Below are 23,824 nucleotides of genomic sequence, written 5' to 3'. Positions count from 1 at the left end.
AGTTCTAGATTTACCTGCTTAGCTTTGAGCTAATGTTTCTCTGAACTTTGGTGCCGGACCTAAGTACTAAGTACTTAGGAACTTAGGTAATGGATCTGATATTTGGGTAGCTTATCTTTACATGTCTTTGTCTGGGGAGTGGCCAGCTGTACTGCTACATGCTTTGCAGTGTTGTCAAGCGGGGTTATCCAGAACAATTGCATAAGGATGCATATCACAAAAAGGGTGTAAAATCCAATAGGAGAGTGTAACTTCTGATGGAGACAGGCTTACACATGCCTACAGTCTGTCTGTATCAATCAATCAGGCTCCTGTGTTTGTTAACAAAATCTATCTAGAATGTAAATAGCTGTTTTAAAAATGAAACTAAATCCAAATTGATCCTGTCTTTTCTCTAGTACTCTAGATAGTGCAGAACATTTTTTAAGATAACAAAAAGTGGGATTACAAAAGCAAAAAATTGAAGCTCTGTATCAGCAGAAAAAGTGTTTGTGCTGTTCCTGATAAACAATGTGAACAGAAAGCCAATAGCTTCTATTCCGTATAAATACTTCAATCTTACATGCAATTTCACAAAGCTTCCACATATTTAAAGAAAAAATCTCTCCCTTTAAAAAAGGAATAGAGCATTAACTATGTGCTACTACCAAGCACTCATTTTGCAGTTCCATTTTCCTCTTGCAGAACAAATGACAGTTGTAGCCCTGACATAAAACAAGTTCATGAGCCTCTGACTTCATGAGGCTAGTTTAATAATGGATGTGGACTATCTGACCATCTTACCTGTTTGTTGGCATCTGTCCTTGTTTTCCTTTTCTCTCTTTTCTGTTCTGAAGAATATGAAAGGAAACCATAAATGCTGTGTGAGGTGTGTGTGTGTGTGCGTGCATGTGTTTGAATGTATATTACGGGGAAGGCAAGGAGTATCTTAGTACACAGATAGGATGATGCTTGCAAAATTGATGGTGCAGTTTGAGATACTTAACATGGATCATGCCATTAGCTCTAAGTAGTTCAAAGGCTTTGCAGTCTTTTGTCCAGTACTTCAGTTGTACAGGTATCTAGTCTGATCACTTTTATTCAGCCAATAATGAATGTTGAAATGCATACATTTTAATATAAATATGCTTTTTGGTATGTACTAGCAATTTTTATAAAAATATTGTTGTTGACACTTGTGTATATTGACCTATTTGATCTTTAAATTAGAATACTATTTCACATCCCCAGTAATTTGCATTTCTAGCATCTTTCAGTTGTCTTTCCATGTCACTCAGCAGCTTGCTGCTCTTCTGAAGAGTAATATGAGTAATATAAGAGGAAATACAAACTGGTTGTCTAGAAACCATCTAGATCTGGCCAGGCTTATCCCCTCTTCCCACACTAGAAGTGTGAATGCGATTCAGCAAGCTACATGCTTGATAGACAGTAGGTGTCTTTAAAATAGTCAGACTTCCTTCTACAGACGCTTCTGTTGAAAGGTAGTTCCTATGCAAGTCCTCCTACAGATATCTCACAAAGCAAGACAAGTAATGTTTGCAAAAGGATGCCCTCGGAACTGGAAAGCTGTGCATGGAACTGGGGTGGTCCAGACAGATTTAACCCACATTATGTATGCTTTTGGTGTTGTTTTGGCTACTTTACAAAGCAGGCAAACTGCCAGTAGAAAATGGAGCACTATTACCTAACAAGCTTTAATTTCTTTGTGAGGCTACAGCATAGCAATAGCTTGCTGCCTCCACCAAATCTAGGGCCCCAGTGTTTGGAATTGTGTAAATATAGAGTAAATAAGTAACTTTTTTTTCTATTTCCCAAGTGCAGAGATCACTGCAACAAGTAGTGATAAATTGATATTAATCATATCTAATTTAGGAGTAGTCAGAGGCTAAGGGAAGGGAAAGGAAAGATAAGTTTTTCTTCGTTTGCTACACACTTAAAATAATGTCTTCCATTTTAAAGAAGGAGTTGGTATTTCCAGGCAGTGTCCAAAAGGGAGGCAGTGAACAAACTTTGGCAAACACAGATGCTCTGTCCATGTCCTGGGAGCCCTGACTGGCATGTGGCAGTGAGATGTTACTTCTGGCACCATGTGCCTTGATGATCTGCTGAGTCCCTGGCATAGCAATCTGTGTAGCAAAGATCTGTGAAGACATCAAGGACTTGGCAGCATTGTATGCAACTTAGCAATACAAGCCTCAATTTGCCAACAGGTATTGATGCATGAGTTCATTCACTGATGCAGAAACAAAAGCCAGCTTTTCAGTGAGTGAGAGGGAAAGAGAACTTCTTGCCAGCTGCATTACTCATTAGTCCTCTTAACCTAGCTTAACCCTTTTGTGCTCAGCGAAGCTGTGAAGAAGCAAGGAGTGTTTGAATGCTTTGTGGATGCTTTCTGCATTTGTTCATCAACTGTTAGAAAGCAGCTGGCCATGCTGCAAGAGTGAAACTTTAGGAATGTGTTTCCAGATCTGCTTGGGCAGCTTGCCCTCCAGTTTGTGAGGCTATAGTTGAAGGTATGCAAAGATCAGAGATACTGTACTGGAGAGCAGCAGGATGTCTGCTTAAGACATTTGGGATAGTGTATGCATGGAGTATCCATTTTTCACCACAAATCCTGTTTGCCATGCAATTAGCTCAGAGCTCGCTTTGCAGAGTGATGTGAAATGTGGTCGTGTTTTGCTCTGAAACACACATGCAATCACTCTGCTTTTGTTTCCGTATAGCAGTTACTGCTGCTCATGCCATACTGAGGTATTTTGACATATGGACAGGGTGCAACTTCTCTCTTAAATAAAATAAGTCTGAAGGAAGACAACAGGTCAATAGCACTTCCTCCCCTAATGCAAGCTGAAAGGGGTATGAAGTATGTAGGTTACAGGGAGTCACAGAGCAGACAGCAACCTCAAGGAGGGTACCTCAATTCCTGCTGCATGGCTCTCAGGGCTCCTGCCCCGCCTGCCAGTAGTGCTATAGCTCTCTCTCTGTCTGTCTACAAGGACTGAGGAGAAATTTTTAGGCAGGCAGCATTACCTACTGATTACTTAAGACCACCCAAGTGAGGCAGCATCTCACTGGCAAGTGAATGTGAGCAGACAAGAAGGGCTCTGAGCTCTCATGTTTCTGAGGCCATGCGCACTGCCAGGAGGAGTGCAGAGGAAGAGGAGAGGTAAGGTGCGTGTTGCAGGAATAATGCTCTTGGGGTAAGGCACCCCAGCTTCTCCCATCTAATGGCCTCCTGCCTAGCCCTTGCAATATCTGGGGCTGACCTATAACACTGCACCTAGGGAATGGCCTTCTGTGGGAGAAGACAGCCCTCATTTAAAAGCTGCAATTCAGAAAGCTCATTTGGTGCACTGTATTAATTGCCCAGATGTCTGTACATGACAACTTCACCTAGTCTTTTCCAGGTGCCCTGAAGCTTTCTTCTGTGTGAAACTTTGCAAATTCAGCTTCATCATAGAAATATTTTACATGAAATGAAATTAGGAGTTTTTTCTATACCAAGACTTGTCTGACACTGTTACTGTTTCACTCTGTTTGTTTGGTTGTTGTTCTTTCATCTTGCCACCACCAAAAATAAACAAACCCAAGTGAAAAGCCTTGGTTAAAAGAGCATGGGATTTCAAATGGCTGCGGGGGGGACAAGAAAACCACCAGCTGCACGCTAGCTCACTGTAAGAAAAGCAGTGGGCTGGGTGGCCTTTTGTGTAGGCCCTGCTCTTAGAGTATCCCAAACTGTTCACGAAAGCTTGCCTTCTGGATCCAGCTCCACAGCACTTGCCCCAGCTCTCCTCGGTGTGACCACACTCAAATCCTGCTTGCCTTTCAGCTGGATATTTCTGCCTCCTTCTACCATAATAATCTTTGAACTGGAGGTCAATTTCAAACAGAATTTATCAAAAGTAGAGATTTCAAACTTAGCTATTTCAAAGCTCTGTTTAAATAAGAAACCCAGCTTAATTTACCTGCTGAGCTTAAGGCTTCTTTGTTCGCACAACTCATTATGCAAAATTATTTTTTTGTTTCCCCAGCTGCTGATGAGTCAGCTTCTAGATACCAGACCAGAAGTATCGATGTCAACACAGCATATATCGTTTGGAAGCTAGGGGGCATAGAAGGAATTGCAAGGTGCAAATCTGAGGGTTGACAATGATGCTCTTAAGGGGAAGAGAAAGCGATTTGTGTAACACAGACAGCTTTGTAAAATATCAAGGTGGAGAAAACCTAGATCCTGCTTATCTACAAGAAATCATCCCTGAAGAATAGCCTGAGTTTTATTGCATGTAAAATTAAAAAGTTGTAGGCATTAGATTGATTAGATAGAGGTAAAAAAAAAAAAAAATCACTCCGTGAATTGGCCCAAACTTACTGGCAGTGTTAGGGAAAATTTATATAAAATAGTCTGCTGTGCCCTAGCAAGCAAAGTGAATCTGAGGGGAAACTGTATCCAGACTTCAGGATGACTTAGGTTTGCAGAGGGGCGAACCTTCATATGTGGGAGGTCTGAAAAGAAAAAAATCTCCAACCATTAGTACCTCAGGGGTAGGGGTCATACTTTATGAGCACAAACAAGGCTACGATTACTGCTAACTGCTCCTTGGGAAAGGCAGTATGGACTTGAAGAAGGGGCAGTTCGGATACATGTTTCTTTAAGCTGCACATTGGTTGTTTTTTGAGACAGTGGCTTGCAAATCAGATACAAGTTTTAAATGGCAAAAATAATCTGCTACAAAAATAGCTGGTTTGGACATTACACCCAAGAAATGATTTGGTTCCCTAATCCTCCCAGTCAAAGCTGGCTGGATCAGTTAGTAAAGGAAAAATGTTGAGGAGTAAGGTAACAACAAATAGCCTGTGCATTGGAATATATAAAAACAAAACACAGTAATGCAGTGTATTGCTTCTTAAATTTACTAAGTGCTTTAGTAAAAGACAGATTTTCCAAAATGGCTGAATATTTTAAAATATTTCAAAAAAGTATTGTTTTGATGAGTAGAACCAGCTCTGTATGTCCTAATATAAAACATCTGAGAGTCTACAGAAAAATCACAATTTTAAAATCACTTTAAAGACAGAAAAAAAATCTTGGTTACAGCTTCAGACACTACTGGCCACAAACACTCCCAAATGCATATATCAGCATGCACCCCCGCTCTCCCCCACCCCTCTCCTTCTTCAAGGTTTCAGCAATATATTAGAAAAGGAATGGCACTTTCTGTTAAGCATAACGTGTTTTTTTTCCTTCATTTTATTTTATTTGTATTTTTTTGTTTTTTAATCTACCCATGAGCTAATTTCCTGAAGTGATTTTCTTCCATACTCAGGCATAGAAATATGTGGTTTACCTCAAGTTACTTCTGAAGAATTACTGCTGCACAGTTAATCCGCCTGAATAGCATTTTTAAGATTTTTTCAAATGATGAAAGGGGATTTGTCCCAGAAGTAGGTGAAGCAGGCATCCTGGTAAAACTCAACCTCCGCTCTGCAGCTATCCAAACAGCCAAAGCAAGCTTGCTTTTATATAAAAAGCACTGATTGATGTTCAAGGGAGGCCCATTGCAGGCGGTGCGTGAACTGGGACCCCCTAATGGGCCAGTCAGCAGTCTCTGCTAGGTGATCTATTGGGAACTTTCCCCTGCCCGACCTAATCCTCAGTGTTTGTGCCAGAAATGTTTTCTGGAAATCATGCTTAGAGACATCACATAGTTTATTTTAAAAAATAAAAATAAAAACCTGTGTTGACTCCAAATTGAAAAGGTGTAAAGAATATGTAAATGAATAGGATTTCATCAAAAACAGTTCAAGAATTAGATATGCTTCTGACAGATTTAGACATACTTTTATTTCACTTTTGATGATTACAATAATTTCTCTGACAAGTGTTAATTCCTAAGTTATTTCTATAGTTCCTACCCTCTATATCCAAATGTAATCTTTTTTCTGTCATTGATCATGAAAAATACTTTTTACTTTCCAGAAAAATACTTTTTTGTTTAATATAGTATCCCTCACAGTTTAATGTTATAAAAGTTTGAGAAAGAAAGCTTGCTAGCTTTGTAACTTGTTTACAGAGGGTAAACACCGAGAGTGATAGAGAGGATCTCTTTTTAAGTAAGTAGTCATGCATAATGTTTGTCATCTCAGACATGAATTTGGTTTTACATTTTGAAAGGCTGCCCCCAATCTAGCAGAAAGCATGTGTGCCAACTATTTATATTTTGCACTAGTAGTAAATCAAAGAATTGTAGTGTTTTGTGGTTTTTTTTTCTTGTTTGCTTAAATTAAAAACAAAGTCTTGTCACAGCTATAAGAACTTCTCGAGTAGTAGTGAATCTAGCTTCAGAATCCAACACAGAGGGCTTGTTTCTTCAATTTAGCTAATTACTTTATGAGATTTTATAAATGCTGGCTAACTATTGACTCTGCTGAATGCTTCTACTGCTTAGTAAACACACCTTGAAAAAATGCAGTGTTTTTTCACTTGGCTTAAACTAATCACTGTGTTTCTTTAAAAGGATGTTGTTCTTCCCATTTTAAAGCTTTGTGGTTTCTGGTTGTTCTCAGTCTGCTGCTGGCTGAGAATAGAAGAATTTGTGGTACAGTGAGAAGGACAGAATGGTTAGATTTTCCATGTTTTTGTTGTAAATAATGCAACTTATTTTTTAATAACTGTTGTGTGACTTTCAAAGGATGGCAGTTGCCTTACTGTCAGTTGAAAACTTGACTAGTGTTCAAGAAATAAACCTTTAGGACATGATAAAAAAAAAGGGGGTTTCCATCCCAGTTTAGGGATCATAGGTTCATTCTTTTTTTTTCTTTCAAAATATTTGTTGTTTCAAACTTAAAATATATTTTTATTTAAACAGAAATGCTGGATTGCTTCTTTTAAACTACTTTCACTGATAGAGACTGCAGAAACATATTTCTTCACCCTTAAAATTGTTCTTTAAAAGCTCGACTAGAAAGGGATAAGTAAGTTTTAAAACAAAACTCCTTCAGAATATCTGTACGGTATTCTGATTTGTATGAGAGCAGAAGGGTTTTGTTGCACCTACAGGACAGAGGCCATGCAGACCTCTTTTTATATTGCTCCATTTTATAAATAATCTCCTGTTAGTTGTTAGATTATATCATAATGAGTTTGATAATGTTCGTATTAACAAAATACATAAACTAAGCTAAGAATTAAGTTCATCGACTGTGTTCTTCACAGATTCTTAGAACCGCAACTAAATTTAAAAATATGTACTGTACAGGATTTCATGGTTTATTTTGTTACTTTCCAGAAACCACACAAAGAAAATGGTTTATGAGCTTCTTCTAACATGGCTCTCTCACTTCTTGTTTCTTGGCTAAAATGGCAGCAGTGTCACCTGCAGACTTCCTGGACCTTTGTTTGCGTAGGGAAGGAGGTGCTGGTAATGAAGGAAAGTCTGTTTCAAGTAGTACTGCTACTAGAGTCTGGTCAGTTGTCCCAGAGTTTTGCCTTATTTCCTTGGAAAGGAAAGTCACTAAAAAACCGTGGCTTCTGCTGCATTAGTAAGGTGACCAAGGTGCTGTATTCAAGCTACATCTGTTTTCTGGCACTTCTCAAGGATTTTCTGGAGTAATTGATGTAGATAAGGACTTGAAAAAAAATTAAAAGGGGAAAAAATATATAAAAACAAAACACAGTAATGCAGTGTATTGCTTCTTAAATTTACTAAGTGCTTTAGTAAAAGACAGATTTTCCAAAATGGCTGAATATTTTAAAATATTTCATATACTTATGCTGAGATTACAAGGGATTTTAAAAGATAGCAAAAGAAATGGGTGATTCTTTAACTTAAACAAAATACTTCAGCCATTTGACTTGTTTGGGCTTGGGGTGCCTGCATGTATCTCCAAAAAGTAAACAAATTTTCATTGAAATCAGATGTAGTAACTGGTCTGGAAAGTAATAGTTATTGTTCTTGCATATTTGGGTCTTTGGAGAATTCCTTCTGGCATCTAAATCAAAGAGATGTGTACTCAACAGCATTCCTATATTTGATTGACTTTCCGGCTTAAGTGCAGATTATGAGAATTTTTATTGGTGTAATTGTAACAAATATGTATTTCTAACAGTTAACGATACAATGCAGCAATAAAACATTTGGAAAATCAAACTTGCCTGAATGCATGCTGTCAGTGGGATACAGATACTGACCCCGGGCGCATCCTGCTTGAGGCTGTAGCTTGTAGCTACCATTCATTTTAATAGGCACGGGATTTGAGAAGTTTGTGATTTCTTTGAAACTTCAGTTGAGGTATGATATTAATTCTGCCCTTGGGTTGTGTGGAAGAAATCTCATTAATTATCATATTATGAGATATTTATACACATCACTTTATGTACACAGCCTGTATGGCTGTTTCTAATACCTTGTTCTTGTGCATCTCTACTTCTTACGTCTAAGAGAATTAACAGTGCTTGCAAACAGAACATCAGAGACCCCAAAGGTGGTAGAATAGTGTATGTTCTTTTCTCTTTCTACACAGAAAGTTTTGATGCAAGGCAAGCATTATCGAAATTTTGATTTCCTCTGATTTAGATCATATTTTTTCTAGTCATTTATTCAAATATATTGGGTGTGGGGGGAGGGGGAGAATTGTATTTCTCTTAAATACTAACTTATGTTATTCCTCTAAGAGAAGACTTTGGAACTATACAGTGAAATCTTACTTTCAAAAATGTCTAAGTGCTCTTTAGCCCCATTAAGAATGAAATTTTGACATCTAAATAACTTCAGAGAATGCAAATACTTCACTCTTTATCTTTGTGGAGAAAAAACTCCTCTCTAAGCATCTACCACAGAAATGGTTCTGCTTTTTAAAAGAACACAAATCTTTAGGAGCAGTGAGGAGGGTGACAGAGATCAGAGGAAATCATGCTTTGGGTCTGTAGTGACAGAAATCATGATTAGAAGTTGGAGGGGCTGTATGGATAGGGGAAAAAAAAAAAAAAAAAAAAAAAAAAAAGAAAAAGAAAGAAAAACCAAAACCTTTAAATGTTTTCCTACCTAATCAAAGGTACACTCAAAATAGCTCATCATTTGAACAATTAAGGTATGTAGCTTTCTAAAAAGAAAATGTGTGAGGAATATGCAGGCTGTCTGACCTCAGCTTCCTACCTTTTTGCATTTTTCACCAGTCTTGCTTCTTTTCTTAGATTATAGCCCTGGTCATGCAAGTGCTCCCTACATTCAAACACTGTGTGACCTTTACTGCTGAATGTCAGATTTACATATGCTATATTGGGAACACATTTGTGCGTACAAAGTATGAGACACTTTAGTTGTTAAATGGCCCAGTTCACTGGAGCTTGTGTCTACGAAGTGGTGAGAAGAAGTGAGTCAAATTTATTTTTTCTCCTTAATACATGGATGTTATTATATTGCACTATTATTCTCAGGAGAGAAAAAATGAAAAGTAGTGGCTTCTTCATGCAAACAGTCCCGGAGAGTCTGCCACAACCTCTCTCACTGGGTCTTACCATATAGCAATAAGAGAAAATGTTGCTTTTCAGAAGCTACTAGTAGCCAATTCTGACATCGGTTAGAACCCTTGATCACCCTTAAGGAATCTGTTGAATTTGCATTGTAGTTTGCTTGTTATAATTTCTTATCCGTGTATCTAATGCTTCAGAAATTACTGTAGCCACCTGGTCCAAAGAGCAACCAGTTTATGGTGACTATATCTTACTAAACAAAGCTTTACTCCCACCTTTCTCATTTCTGCCTGTAGTGAGAATGAACTTTCAATGAAAGAAGGTATAATATATCCTTTTCTTTTCCTTCCTTTCTTAACTAGAATTGAGGATAGTTGGAAAGCAAACTGAAATAGGAGAAATGTTCATCAGAAATTGAAACTTGCAGCTGAAATGTTTGTAGTCAAAAAATAAGATGATACTTGGAGCAAATCAGCTGCAAATTAGCAAATGTACAGTTGTAATTTTCTTAAATGTGATAGGGTTACATTATATTGGAGGTAAATAACCATGATGTTAGCGGAGTAATGTTTTTTAGTTCACTAATTATACAATAAAAAGTACTTCTAGGTATTTTTTTGTGCTGTATGCATTTGTAATCTGTGTAGACTTCCGACAGTGACAAGAATCCTAGTAATGATTAGTTTGATGGATAAATGTTGTGGAACATCAGCCACTGAGCTACTCGGTCTTAGTTTATCACATTTTATTTGAATTTTTGGTTGTCAGGGTTTCAAATTCTCCAGAAAGCCACCTGATGATTTTGCATCTCTGGTTATGACAGGGCAGAGGAAAGTGGGTGACAGTTCTTTGTTTTTGTGTTTTTTGACTTGCTTATTCATGTTTATGTTGTCATTTTATACTTTCTCTGAATTCATATTCTTCCAGTCCCTTGCTTTTCCAATAACAGTGAGCAGAACAAATTCAAATGTCTGGAGCGAGGTTTTGGACAAATCTTTCTTCTGGAGACTAAATTGCAATGAAACTAGATATAGGCTTATTGTTGTCCACTGAAAGCATATGGTTTTTCAAGTTAGAACCGTAATTAGCCAGGTCAGCAAATTCAGTGCAGCTGATATTCAAGATGAGATGAGGTGTGGACTAAAAGCCCTCAGGTAATCTTATCTGTTCTTGATCTTTTCATGCATGTGAGGTTTGTCAGGTAGAATTTGGGCTGGCAAACCTTGAGACAGGAAAGGAAGCCAAGCTTTGAAACGCTTACCAAGGAGTAAAGTACCAGGAGAAAAGTACATCACAGTAGGGCTCAGGGAACTTCCTGATACAGAACTTGGATTTACTGTAACTTTTTATGGCCTTGAAATATATTGAAATTCAGTCTCTAGTGAATATGCAGGAAGGCAAACTTAAATCATCATAACTTACTTTCATTCCAGATGGTTTCTATAGGCTTCTGAGACTTACCTTCAACATAGAGTGTATTTGTAATTTTAAAATTTAACATAATTTTTTGCTACTAGCTTTGGAAAAGTGCTGTAATTTCTTTAATGTAAGTGGAATGTAGGCAGCAGTATTATATGGGTTCTCGAAAACCTAAGCTCCTTATCCAAAGACCCATTAGTCTTACTAATGGATTAAAAAATAAATAAATAAATAAATAAGTCCAGAAAAAGCATTGACTCTGGATGTGGAAATCTCAGTGTCTGATGTCTGAGCTATACTGTCTTCCATATTAAGGAACAAACTCTTGTGTAAACTGGTAGTTGTTTCTTCCTGTCATTCTCGAAACTGGCACACTGCAGTTCAATGCTTTTCTTCTTTCTTTCCCATTTTTATTTCTGTTGTGAGAATTGTTATTTCAGAACTATTCATTGCTGAAGGTGACCAGATTTCCTTTCCTAGAGCACTTAGTACCATGTCAGTTAGCTGAGGATCTTGGGGTAAATTATTCTGCAGGAGATAAAATTAAATCCAAGATTGCTTTGCCCGTTCTTCATATTGTTGTGTTTTAATTAAGCCTTTTAAAAAGTAATGCTGCTTACTTCTCAGAAAGTAGTATGATAAAAGTATAAAATGTATTGTGTTAGTTTGTAATATCTTGAGGACACTTGCTTGAAATTCAAGCCAGACTTGATATAATAAACAATCTCCAGAAATTGTCATTAGAGACTGCTTCTGGGCGTAGAAGTAGCTTTAGTGACCCTCAAATTTATTTGACAGAGTCCAGATTAAATGAAGCAATCAAAAGGCAACGCTATCACTAATGGTTTATTATTCTTCCTTAAATTTGTTGTTCACTTGTTAATGACCATTTTTATGATTTTAAAAACCCCAGAATTATGATTTAAACCAATATTCTAAAACTTTTTACTGCTGACAATAGTTACATTGCAGCTTTGTGATTACCTAGGAAAGAAGTCTTCATTTATTTTTCTGTAGGGTTTTCTTTTTTTGTTGTTTGGTTGGTTGCTTGTAGTTGTTGTTTTGATAAAAGCATTTTCCTGACTGTGGAAATTATTTTTGAAAAAATAAACTATTTGAAGATATTTTATATCCCTATTTCTGCATTATACTGTACATTTGCAACATTTTCTACTTTAACAATCACCATTTAGAAATACCTAGGACTGGAATTTAGGAACTTCTGGAAAGGCAACCATGGTACTATTTTTTCTGACACATAGTAAACTTAATAATAGCTTCTATTTTTTTCTCTCCAGTTTGCAAACAAACGAATGCATACAGCGTGAAATGCACTCTGGCTTCAGTGTTACCGAGTAGACTGCTACTAAATCATGCTTTCTCTGACGTGTCCTTGTAAGTGTAGAGCTCCTCAGTTCCAGTTTAATAGCACAATCAAGCGAGCTGCAAGTCACACTGGAATTTTTTCTCTACCTACTCTTGAGATCAGAATCTTAGGGTAGAGATACTCTGCACATGTGATAAGGGGAGAGACTGGGGGGAGACGGATCGGCACATTACTTCCTTCATGTTATTTTTGGATATGACTAGCATTCCTCCCCTTACACACACCCTCTTTTTCTCCCCAGCCCCCATCTCTTCCATGCATTACAAGCTCATACAAACACTCTCACGTACGCTGAAGCAAAAGCAAGAGCAACAGCTGGACTGAAGCCACAGGACTTAAACTCCGCTTCCTCATTGCCAGCAGGCTTTGTTCTTTGGAATCACTCAGAACTGGGGAGAACGTCTTCATTGCTGACCGTGAGTGGCTGGAATTTTGGCAACTCGGCTCTCTATTAATTTTTTCTCTGCTCTTCTGCAAACTAGGCTGAATTTAGAGCAGCAAAGCTCAGAGCTGGGAATAGGCAAGAAATAAAGGATCCAGAGACGATCAGCCATCAGCTTCTTTGGGGGGGGTGGGGGTCCATCTGTTCCCCAACGGTAAGTGCCAGTATTAAATGTGTGTAAAGATGCAAGAAAGAATAAGGTGCTTTAGCTGTTTTACTACAATAGGGGAGGGGAAAAAAGTGCGTGAGTGAATCATACAGCGCGTCTTCAGTAATAGTGGTCTCCAAACAGCGCCTAGCAGTAAAATTTTCCTCATTTCTCATTTTCCAAAACGTGCTGCAAGAATGTATATATTTTAGCCACATTCCTAAGTACCTGTGCAATTCTGGAAAGCTTTCCAAATGGCTTCAGTATTGGTTTTTCTGCAGGTCTTCTTTGTTTTGAATCATGTAGAACAGAGTGGCTTTAACTTGTAGAGTAACCCATTTCTTTTAAGTGCAAGAGCTGAACGTGGGCAGTGAAGGTTTTCCCTCGCAGACGATACCTATAAAGCTAAAGTTCAGGGAGGATGGGGGGGTGAAAAGGGATGAGATGCTTCCTAAGACTGTTTATCTTTAGCAACCAAAAATAGACTGGTTTTAAATGATTGGCATTCATTCAGAGGTCGTCCCCCCCTGCCCCCTGTAACCCCTCCTACCCCTCTTACCTTACCCCCCCCCCCTCCCCAACCTTAGGGGCCGAGCAAATCTGTTTTTAAAAACAAAAAGATCGGAGGGCCTTCCGTTTTACTGCATGCAAGTGAAAGCTAACGTACAGTGGAAGAGTGGATGTGCTTGGATAAATTACTATCTTAGAGAGGACAAGAGCTGCAAAAAGTAACTTGGTTGTCTTCCAATAAGCAAAGTGATTTAGCTGGTCTTGCTTTATTTAAAAGCTGACTGCTGTCAGAAGACTGCTGTCTTCTAAGTTTGCTAGCAGAATAAATTGCTTTGTAACAAAGATCTTTTTTTTTCCCTCTCCCTATCTTGTCTTTCAGAAAAGTTTTATAAAAATCAGCAGAGCAGCAGGTTAATCCAAATGCCCTGCTTTCAGAAATGGCACCTAGCTGTCAAAAGAAATTCACTCTAGGGACCCATTTGTTTTAAAGCTAGTGATAAGCACTGCTATCAGCGTGCTGTTATGTCTTGCTACATGGCTTATCTTTAAGTGATAAAAAAGAAACCCTTGAAATCCAAACGTTCAAATATGTAGTAATTGTAGGGAAGGAGAGAAGACCAGGTCATTGAACATATTTATGTACTTGTTGGGGAAAGGTTACTAGGACAATAGACCTGAAAAGAGGAAAGCTTTCCTTTCTCATCTCTTAACTCTGGCTCCATTAACTACTTCAAGTAGTTACTTCAGTGTTTTATGCAGACTGGCATGCAGCACCTTTCCTCTACTGCCTTATTTTCTGCTAGTTTGTCAGAGATTTGTGAAGGTGAATCTAGTCACATGAAAAATATGCTGAATGTTCAAATGGGTGGTTGTGCAAACTATAGCAGGCACTGTCAATAACCTATTTGTTCTGAGGTCTGCAACTTTTGTTTTTTTCTAGTTCAGAAACATATAACCAAAACTCACCCTTTCTGACCTTCACCATTCATTTGGAAGAACAGTCTGCTTGGTGTGCTAATTGGTAATAAATAAATCTGCTAAATTCTTTTACTTTGGAAAAATTGCAAAATGATGCTCAGCAGGGTAGTTTGCAATGTGTTAGGATGTTGGTGATATTTAGTGCATGTTTTGTTTGCAATGGACTGAGGCACTTCTTTCTATGGCAGTTCCTAACTCTATTTATGGCAAGTTATTCACTGAACTGGAATTGCACACTAGAACTAGCAAAGATTCTTTTTCGGAGCTAAAAATGGAATGGTGTTTTCCAGAGTTGGGCTCCCCCCTGCCGATGGCACTATGTCAGGTTTTCTTAGAAGTTGCTTTCAGTTTCACAATTTACATGGGTGCTATAATGACTTCTTTTTTTTTCTTCATTGATGTGGTGGAAAAATCTGACATCTTTATGCTGTTTTTCCTGCTTTGATATGTTAAATCATATTTTCTACTGACTGTGAGGTTTGGCACTGAGTGAGTTCAGAGATGGGCCTTAACCAAAACCCCTGGATTCCAACATCCCTGAAGAAGGAGAAGGTTAATATCTGGATCCAAACTTCTTGGCTCTGGCCTGTTCCTGTTTTAAATGCACATCACTTTGGCTACATCTTTAAATTGTTTTTGAGGTGATTAAGACCGAAAGAAATCTTTCAGGCTGCAGACAGATTTTAAAGAGTAAGTGACATAAGAATCTTACAGTTAGTTAAGTGAAGCTTGCTTATTTGCTGCTTAAATTTGACTTTTAGGAGCCCCCAGGGAATTACATTCCCCTTCCTCTACTATAACTGCAGAAGTAAGTCATGTTTTGGAACTCCTTTTGAGATGTCCTGAGAAAGGTAAGGTGCTTAGTGCCTACAGTTCCTGCTTACTCTAGTGGAGCAGTGGAGGAGGCTAGCAGCATTTATCCAGGTGATACAAGTACTTCACAGGTGTTGGTTGATCCTGAGTGATCAGCCTACAAGCTTTTAATGAAGGGCCACATAAATTCTTATTTGTGCCAAAAAAAAATGCAGCCGCCCATGGTAAGCAGTGCTGTAGTGCTTCATAAAGGGATGTGCAAATTGTTACTGAAATCATGGTGGTTCTGCTTTTTTAATTGATCAACTTCTTCGAGTCTGGCTAGCTTAATGAATTCAATAGCTCTCTGTGAATACAATTACACATGGATCTGCCAGCTGCTTGTGGTATCTCTGCTTCAGAAAAAAAAAAAAAAAAAAAAAAAAAGCTGTTCTTTGGCTGTGTTGGCTCACTGTGGTTTGTGGCACACAGCACTGAATTATTAGGCAGTAGTTGCATTTTTTCCTTTTTCCCTTGAATGATTGAACTGTGATGTCACTTTTTGTCTTAGCTTTAGCCTTTTTTTTCAGCCTTTTTTTCTCTTTCCCTGCAGACTATTCTCTTAACACTAGGGAAGTGGGAAATGTCCCAACGTCCATTGCAGAGCAACTCTGTCTACCCCAGCACATTCCAGGGCCACCGAATCATTTGTGGTGAGAGTGATTCAGATCTGGTTAAGATGATTTAAAAGGGAGGTTATGGGCATACTGCAGTTGTGCATTTAAGAACATACAGAGAGTTTTTTACTGCCTGATTGAGACCACATGGCTCCAACTTAAACTTTTTTTTTTCATGGAAATTGTTGGCTGGATATTCTCAAACGATTTATTTTTTTTTAATTGCCTGGAGGCTGAGTTGGGATCATGGCATTTAATGGTAAGGTCAGGGTTAAAACACATAGTTGTTAATGTTCCTTTGACTAAAAGGAGAATTGGCTTCTTTGAATATTTTGCATGGAATACAAACATTCCTCTGTCTTACATGACAGCAAATGTATCTCAGGAATTCTTTTGGATGTTATAGGGGAACTGGTGGCCTGATTTTAGAGCGAGAGAGGGAGAGGGACAGATATGAGGGAAGATCTCCCTGTCATAAATCACACTAAATACGTTCCGTTCCAAATAAATTCTGCAACATAAGAAAAGTAAAAACAAAGGACAATGACCTTTTTGATTGTACACAGTTTAATTGCTTGCTTCCAAAACCAACACTTTGGGCTGCTCTGAAGAGGAGTGAGAAGTCTATATATTTAAACACTTAAATGTAAATTAAAATTAATATAATTTAATTAATATAATTTATAATTTATACATGATATGTATAAAACACTAGAGAGAAATTAATGTAAGCCTGATGTTCAAGAGAAGGTGGTTTTATTGTGGCTAAGGATGACCTGAATTTACTGAAAGGTCTACTTAACTTCTGAGATGGAATCAATACTGCTTCTAAAATCCATTCTTTGTCCTCAAGGTTCTGTTCATCCTGAACTTGAATACCAGCTAATTTTTATAGTTCGCTAGTGTACCAGTCTTGTTTAAATTCTTAAAAAAAAAAAAAAAAAAAAAAAAAAAAAAAAACTTACAAAAATTAAATAAACAAAGACCTTTTCTATGTCTTAACTCCAAATTTACCATTCTGATGACGTGGGTATCATAAGGAAAATTCTGACATACCTAATTTCTCTAAGTGGTATCTGTTGTAATTATCTAAAATATAGCATATCCCTAATCCGGAGGATGAAATTGTAGTTATCTATATTGTAAGCACTTTATAATACTATTTTCTTTCTATGCATATTGTTTATTCTGAAATATTCTTAAGCCAGTCTTGTTTGTCCCTCAATACTCTCATTGTCCTTTCTTCTCCCTTATATCCTTTCTCCCATAAACTGATGTACAGCACTTGATAGAAGGCTTTCATTGTCCATGGAGGCCCATGGACAGAATGCTGTTGCTTTCGAAGCCCCTACATTGAATGATCTCTGCCCTTGAGGCACTGCTAAGTTCCACCACATCTGGCTGTTGTACTCTACTAAAGGAGCCACTGCTCTCCTGAGTCTTCCCTGCATCTTTCCTGTCAGTGTGGCTGTTGCACATTGGATGTGCGACCATTAGGATGTGACTTTTAAAGGGCAATTGCATTTTTATATACAAATGGGAAAACAAATCCATGGAGTTTCAAATTAAAAAAAATAGGTTAAAAGTTCTAACATTGAAAAATCCTCTGGTTGGAGGATGAAGCAAATATGAAGAACAATTCTTACAGTAGTGCTGTAAGAGTTTTCTAGGAATTGTATGTAAGTATTATTCTGTAACAGCAAATACAATAACTTTTTTACTGTCTTTACTTACTGGGGTAGTAAATTTAGCTGGATGAAACTGGGGAAAAAATGAGAATAATAACTCATACAGCTGTGTACATCCTTTTGAGATAGTTTCTTGCCTAAATTTATTTCTCTCTCTGATTTACAGGACACATTAACTTTTTTTTAACTGCTTTTTTTAAATAAATTTAAAAAAGATAAAAACTAAAACAAACAAAAACCCTTTAGCCGGTGTTCACGAACCACTGTGTAGTTAATTTCTACCTCACATAAACTGCAATTTAAGTGTTTAAAACTTACTTGCAGGTTTTTTTTTGTAACCTTGAAGTGTGCAATGCAGATGGGAAAGCTATTAGTATTTTTGAATAATGGTTGTGACGATTAATCAGAGGCCAAAATGTATACTACAGCACCCTGAAATCTCTATCCCTTATGTCGTATCGTGTTCTGTCATTGTTCAGTTTTACTGTATTAACATTCATGAAATACTTAAAACCAACCTGAATTGTTTTCAGACAGTACAATATTAATTGTAGTGTGGATAAAAAAATACAACTCCCCGGTTTTCTACCAGGGGGAGGAGGAAAGGAAGCACAGCCCTTACGGTGCCTGGTCTTAAATGGGGCATCTTCTGCCTGAAGTTTTTGACAAATTCCAGGTACATCTGTGCTTCACAAATACAGTGAAGCGGAGGTGGTAAGTCTCTGCTGCATGGTATAGCCGGGTGTTTTCATACAAAGGCTGAATTATTCAGTTCTTTGGGACATCTCTAAAGCCAGCTTTGATAGGGCCGTTAAGGGCATATGGGTATTAATCTGTACCTAGACTGACATTTGTCATTCTTGCCAAACTTAATGACCACTTATATATGGCTTTCCTGATTGTAATGCTGGCACCATCTGCGTTGCACAGCTCATATTTAAAATAGATCCCCTCTCTCTGGTCAGTTTTTTAAACAGTGGAGAGGGGCAGGATGGAAAAGGGCTGGAAACAAGGATCGAAGAATTCTAGGATTTCTGTGGGCCACAGAAATCATATATATAAATTCTAGTCAATACAGAAATGAGTATACCGTAAAGCAGAATTGAGCACTGACCCTTGACCTGTTGGCTTCCTATGGAATTTTCAATTTTCCAGTGAAAACTGCTTTTGATAACGTTTCATGTTTCTGTTTTCATAATGGTTATGAAAAATGCACATGGTACGCTTTGAGACATGGCTGGCTTTGAGACACGTGTTGGCAGGTGGGACGAATCTTGGAAGAGATGAATGTTTGGAGCCAGTAGGCACTGGCCATAGCTACACAGATGGTGACACAAGCACATGGCACTGGTACGTGTGTGCTTCTGGACCGTGCCATTTTGGCAGCTGGCAGCCATGGATATAAGCTTGTTTGGTAAGGCTGGAACCAAAGTGCTGGGTGAGAGCCCTGCTGTGTCTTGCAGCTAGTGAGAGCATGTAAAGTGCTTTAACTCAGTACTCAGTAGATGCTGAACATCATTAATATCAGTTAATCACTACTAATTAGGGGATGAATGTAGGTGGTGAATGTAGCCCTACCCCAAAGTCTTTGAGTTTTGAAGTGCACAGTAATGCAGGGGTTAACCCTGATGACAGGTATCTGTCTGCATAAGCTAAGTAAGCGGGTCACATTTTGCCTGGGCTATGTAATTTCGGTAAAAGGATGCTGTGTGTAAAGAAGGATGCTGAGGAAATGGTGGCATGGGTTTTGCTGCCTTGGGAGAACTGAAGCTCCAAAGACAGTCGGTTTTCCTTCCCCACCCTTTCCTTCCTCTGATCCGCTCTTTCAGCTGGACCCTTTCATTTGGCGCACGCTGTATTTGTCCTAGAACACCACAGATGTTATCTGGGAATCCAACGTTTTGAATCCTACTTTAGCTCTTGTAATGGGTGACTTTTTGCCATGTCTGTTGTTGTACCTACCTCTGAGATAGAATAGAAGGAAATTGCATATCCAAGGAAAGTACAGTTGTGAAGATGACTGCTGCTACATAGAGACCAAGCCTTCTTTTCATCAGGAACTGGGAAAAATGTCTTTCATAATAATATATTATGAATCAGAACAGGTCTAATTACTATTGCTGGTGTACTGTTGTGCTAGTTAATGGTGGAAATTGAATTCAGAAAGCTTCTAGTTTCAGTCCACACCAGCAGGGTTAGAAATTAGTTATGATGTTACAAATGTGGGTTTGCAGTGTCTAAACTTGCCTGACTCTTCTAGATACTGATCTGTTATTGAGAGAAAGTTAATTTCTAGGTTATTTACTGTAATGCTATGATTATACAAGTGACTTTAGCTCTGGCTTTAATAGTTTCTTTTCTCAATTTCTCTTTAAATAGTTTTCTCAAAAATTTCCATCTGTCCTTATATGAAGAAAGTAGTCAATGCCATTACAAATATATACAATATAGCAGGATTTATCTTTGTAGGTGAAGGAGACCACCATATTTGGGAAAGCTTGCATCCATAAGTTGAGAACAAAATTTGACAAAAATGTTAACCATTTAAAAATAGTGCAAATTAGCTGTATTATTGCTGGGCCTTGACTAGTTAGTTCCTGTTGGCTCCTGGGTTAGTAAGCAAATATGAAAAACAAAGGAAAAAGTTAAAAATAAATAAAACTTTAAAAAACACTGTATAGAAAGGTAAATATCTTAAATTAAAATTGAAACTAAGAACCAAAGTGTAAATAGTTGCTAGTTAGTTTTTTGCATACACCAAGGCATTAGGATTTTTTTCTGAGATGTTATTTGTATACATTGTTAGATGCCTCACACAAACCCACAGAAAACACATTTTGGTTTTCCTGGTAGTCTCAAGGGCACTTGAATGAGGACTTTGATTTAAGCTCAGGAGATGAAAATTGCGGCAATCGTTAACAGAAATTGTTACATAGAGCTTTAAGTCACACACCAGCAAGTGCAGCCAAACCATCTGTTCTAATTGTATGATTGCTGCTTTTGTGATCTGTAAATACATGAAACAGATTCAGTCATGCTTTGGCTGCATAGTCACAGTCAAGAGATGGGTAAATAGATCAGTGTTACCTCTTCTGTCTGCATTCATTAGTGTATAACATTCTGTATAAACTATCATCAACATCCCTGCAACAGTCCGTGAATACAAATCATCATAATCTCAAATGCTTCAGTGACAGAAGTCTCCTCCCTTGGCAGCCTGAGACGTGCTGCTACTGTTGAAAATCACAGCCAGAGGAGTGCTGAGGTGCTTGTTCTCTGCAGCCTGGGCTGCTCTGCAGGACAATGCCTTTCTCTGCAGCCTGAGCCTCACTGAGTCAATTTGACTGCTGTCAGGCTTAATGCAAGGCACTGACAAAACCGCTGACAGCTTTCTGCCTTTGATCTCAGCTTCTACATTACTGCCCTGAATTAAGTATTGCATGAATTAAGTATTTTATCTTCTAATCAACAGAGTTGTATTCACAGGCTCTGGCTTGGAATTTACACAGAAAAAGAGAGATGATGGTAGGAACAGCACCCATGGAAGAACGAAACAGTTTTGTATTGGACATGTAGGGTCTCACTTCGTATCTGGTGTAGTTTGGCTAATGTTGCAGATGTGAATAAAAGGATAATTCAGCTCCAATAAAGTAGATAATTGTCTTTTGTAGGGATCATTTAGTTGTGCCTATAAAAAGCACAGGGACTGCAATACACGTAATAGTTGGTATGATAATTTTCTACGCTTCATAACTCCAGCAAGATGTCTGCCAGTTCTGAAGGAAAGCCTGCAAGTTCCACAGTTGTCACTTCTGTGTTTTCAGTATGAATTAGACAATGTACACTGGATAAAGGTTTCTTTTTGCTTACTGTTGATCTGCAAATTGATAAGGTTTCCTTATGCAGTGGTTTGTTGTTGTTCTTGTTGCATTTTTTTTCTCCTGTGAACTCCTGGATGTCTGTGTTGCCAGCTATGATTTCAGCACTAACTCACCACAATTGTATTAAATGTGATGTACCTTATGTGTAGAATTTAAACTGTGCAAATGTAATTTTCTCCTCATAACTTTCCATCTTTTTCTTTACTCTTTAACTCTTTATAGTCCTTCCCTCAAAGTCCAAAATATTATTCCACTGGAAGGTTATTATACCTAGCAGTTCTGTAAGAGGTTCCCTTACACAAATGGTAAAATAATTATAGTATTCTAGTTCAAAATCTTTTTCTGGTCTAAGAAGTATACAAAGAGCAGCATTTCAGTTCTAGACAATATACATTCCATTTCAGCTAGAGAGGCAATTGTGTTAATCCTACAAGCCTCAACAGTTCTTGGGGTCTAAAAAATGTTTGGCATTTTACATGTGATTATTCAGTATTTATTTTTTCTATCCCACTGTAACTGTCTTCACTGCTTCTAGTTTTCTTTCTTTTCTTCCCTTCTGAGATCATGTTAATCTCCCATCAGGTACTAAAAGTGGTAACTTGATGTAAGCCTAGGTGTACGTAAGCCAAGGGAAGCTATCTGCCATTTGTGTGAATGTAGCTGCAGTTATTTGGTGTGCACACTGAAGACTTATGTGTGTAACTGCCTTCAGCATTAAGGGAAGTCAGCCATATCAAGCCCTTCCTCAACAACAAGCAAACAGACTCCTAAGAATGAAGCTCCAATATTTAATAATTTCCAAGCATTGCCATGCAGTGCTGTATAATAATTTACATCAGCCTGTTCATTCCAATCTGATCAATTATTTAAAAGGCTGAATAATAATTTTATGGCTTTACAGTACATCTGGTAATGCAAGGTCAGAATTTATTCTTATTCTAGAGACCTAGTCAGCACCTGGAAGGTGGTCTTAAAGTTAAGGCAGTGGGAGCTAGGTTCTGACCTGGCTCTTGCATATCATGGGTGACCATGGACAAAGTGCTTAACCTCTGTTTCTCAGTAATAAAACATATCTAATTACCTCATGCTCCATTACTGTTGCAGTGCTCAAAGTCCTGTTGGCAGAGCTTTTCTTTAGAATAACATTTTATTGGGCAGCCTCAGGAAGAAAGAGCATTCATTGCACAACTGCCAACATGCATAGGTGAGAGGGAACCGTTGCTCTGAACCATCAGATCCCATCTAGACTGCTGTTACCAGGTGGTCCAGTGCTCATATGTGGTAAGATAGGTGCCACATGCTAGACACTCTGGGAAATTGTGGTGAATGAATGGTCTTAGTGAAAATACACGAGGGTACGTCTGACCTAACACAATGGCAAAATCGGGTGAGGGGAGGGAAGGGTGGAACAAAATGAGGCATAGTATGCTGTTGTCGTTGGCTTTTCCAGCACACTCAGAGGCTGAGAACAGACTGCTATGGAAGTAGGATGTTATCTCTAATGCCACATGCTCATGTGTTTCTTCTGATGAACTGAACTGTAACTCTGTTCTGACATGCTTCCTCCACCTTTAGCTCTTCATACAGGGCTGGTTCCATTTGAAGACTGCATTTTAAAATGTATGAGAGATCTTACTATAACTTCCTTTAAACAAATGTTTGAGGAAGCTCAATAGAAAACAAAACTGGCAGAGCTTTCTGGATTATCCTTGGAATCCATTTTGGAGAGGAAAATTGTATGTGTATATTTCCTGCATTCTTGCAAGTAGTAGTGTGGCAAAGGGTTCCTTTAGCCAGAGGGTGGAAAATATGGAGCAGCGTCTCTACTTTGGAAATCTTATATTCTGATTTTTTGGAAAGAGATGATAATTTTTCATGAAACAAAACAGCAAGTAAATCAATTTCTGCTGGCACAACTACAGGCACCAGCTGAAGGGGGCTGATTGACATACTGACAAATGAATTAGTGGAACAATCTGAAATGAAGATCATGTCTACCACTGTGACTTCAGGGTAAGATATTCCAGGCCCAAGAAGGAAGTTGTATAAAAACGTTCACTTTAATTACCTGTCAGAAAGAAAGAAATTATTGCTCAGTATCTGGAATTCCATGCCCTAAAACTATAGGGATTCCTTATACATTAACTAGTTAAATGCAAATGCTGTGTGTTTCACATGCTGGGTATTTTCTATTGTTCAGTGATGAATTCTGTATAGAGTATTTCACAGTTCTGTGGTAATCCTCTAAGAGTATAAAACTCTAAAAGTGTGGAAAATTAAGGGTTATAAGTGATAATCATTTAAACCTAGATTATATTTTTAAAAAAAATGTAAGCATCTACAATAATATTGGGGCAGAACTGCACAGTCAGCTATTGTCAGACTTCAGGAGTGCAGTTACTCATTCTTGACATTTATAAACCATTCCATCTT

The 23,824-nt window shown here is 38.0% G+C and overlaps 1 protein-coding gene across 7 annotated transcripts in view; it reads left to right on the top strand.

Moving 5' to 3' along the window:
• Nucleotides 1-12,284: 12,284 nt before the first annotated feature.
• The window catches only part of PALLD (palladin, cytoskeletal associated protein), a 150,189-nt gene continuing 138,649 nt past the window's right edge, over nt 12,285-23,824 (top strand). Inside the window, exons 1-3 of one of the 7 annotated variants that reach the window (XM_040557077.1) lie at nt 12,316-12,691; nt 15,759-15,858; nt 17,105-17,501. The gene's annotated coding sequence lies outside the window, so the exon portion shown is untranslated. Of the gene's footprint in view, nt 12,872-14,315; nt 14,397-15,758; nt 15,859-17,104; nt 17,502-23,824 lie in introns of all 7 variants that reach the window. The other 6 variants (XM_040557078.1, XM_040557074.1, XM_040557072.1 and 3 more) reach the window with 6 other exon arrangements.

The sequence above is a fragment of the Cygnus olor genome, chromosome 4 (assembly GCF_009769625.2).
Source record: "Cygnus olor isolate bCygOlo1 chromosome 4, bCygOlo1.pri.v2, whole genome shotgun sequence".
In the NCBI taxonomy this organism is placed as follows: domain Eukaryota; kingdom Metazoa; phylum Chordata; class Aves; order Anseriformes; family Anatidae; genus Cygnus; species Cygnus olor.
This window is presented reverse-complemented; position numbering and strand designations above follow the sequence as displayed.